Genomic DNA, 1,812 nt, shown 5'->3' with positions numbered 1-1,812 from the left:
TGAACTACTGTGTTAACAACAGAAAAACAATGAGAACAAGACATGTGAAGTGAAAGTTCTTATTTATTTCTTGTCAAGAGATTTTGATGCGTGCATGGGGGGATAGGGGGAGCTGGAATCAAACCCTCAACTCTGATGATGACTACTATTTCACTGATCCACAGTCACCACGAGTAACCGCCCTCCTGCATCCTGCTTTTAGTCCGTACCAAAACCTGGAGGTTCATTTAAGTGTTTATGAACTTGAATGAAAAGTAAAGATAAAGATAGCCATCCTGTGAGGCTGCTTTAATGAAAATGTGTGCAGTCAATTAACCCGCTGCGTCTGGAAAAACAGCTCTCTCTGCGTAATGCGTGTAGTGTGCAAAGTCACTCTCATAAAGGCTACGGCTACTAAAGACATCCAACAGGATTGCTCTTGGAACTTTAAAGCAGTCGATGAGCCAATCGCCGTTTAGGCCAGAAAACCTTTTCAGAGGAACACCCTTGAGGTTCCAAATCCAGTCCTACCACTCTGTTGTAATTCAACGGACCACACTGCAAAAACCGATCTAAAAATAAGTGAAATTTTCTTAAAGTTAGGTGTATTGTCCTGATTTGAGCAGGTAAATAATATTATCGGCCAGTGGAATCAGTATTTTGACCCCCTAAAATAAGATATTTAGACATCCTGCAATTGGAAATAAGATGATGGAGATGAATGTTCCTATTTTAAGTGCAAAAATCTTATTCCACTGGCAAATCATCTTATTTACCTGTTCAAATCAAGGACAAATACACTAATTTTAAGAACATTTTACTTATTTTAGTTCCGTTTTTGCAGTGCATTTGTTTAGGCACCAAACCACAGCAGAAACACGCAGAAACCGGCAGTTCTCGTTATAGTCATTAACCATCCCAATTTTAAACCTTTATCAGTGTACTCAATAAGTAAACTCCTTCCCCTGGGTTAATCTTTTTTGTGTGATAAGACAGCTGAGGTCACTCAAAACAAGAGGAGAGGAAACTGCAAAAATCAAATTAATCTGATTTAAATAAAATTCAAACAAGAGCAAAGCGATATGATTTTAAAAACCTGTCATTTGCCCAACCCCCAACATGCAAAATGAAAAAAAAAAAAAAAAAAAACAGAAAAAAACAAACAACCCGCAGCCAAACAAGAGTCCCATCAAAACATATTTTACGGTTCTAAAAAGGGATTGCTTTGAATGTGACTCAATAACTTTAGCTAACAGAAAATGAGAGGTTCGGTTCCTGCACTGCTCTGCTACACGGCCATTACTTAGGGGCTATCTGGAGCACTTTTAAATTATGAGGGACTGCATGCTCATCAAAACATGACACACAACACACCAACACACACCCACACACACCACACACACACACTACATGTCTTTAATACATTGTGTGGACTCCGTCCTCATAGTTCATTGTGTGGACCACTACTTCCACTGCATATAGAACAGTGCAAAACACATTGCCACCACTAGAAAAAAATGTAGATTCAGAATGTGACCTTAGATAACCAAAAGCTCAAAATAAAATAAATCTTTTTCTTGTGGACTTGTGTGGACCAGTTGTTGTTGCCAGGTAGATTTGGGTGTGTTTTTTCTCACCAACAGCCAAGCTTTATTTCATCAAAAAAGCCATTCTAAGCTTCTAATAATTAATTATTTTTTTCCTTAACCCCCGGCATCATATCTTCTCACATATACTGTCCTTTATAGATATAGTAGTGCCAATTTAACTACATTATACAGACTTTGTGAACTAAGATAAACATTTTAAATACTAAAGAACACAATGTGGAGA

Source organism: Fundulus heteroclitus, chromosome 18 (genome assembly GCF_011125445.2).
Source record: "Fundulus heteroclitus isolate FHET01 chromosome 18, MU-UCD_Fhet_4.1, whole genome shotgun sequence".
Taxonomy (NCBI): Eukaryota; Metazoa; Chordata; class Actinopteri; order Cyprinodontiformes; family Fundulidae; genus Fundulus; species Fundulus heteroclitus.
This window is presented reverse-complemented; position numbering follows the sequence as displayed.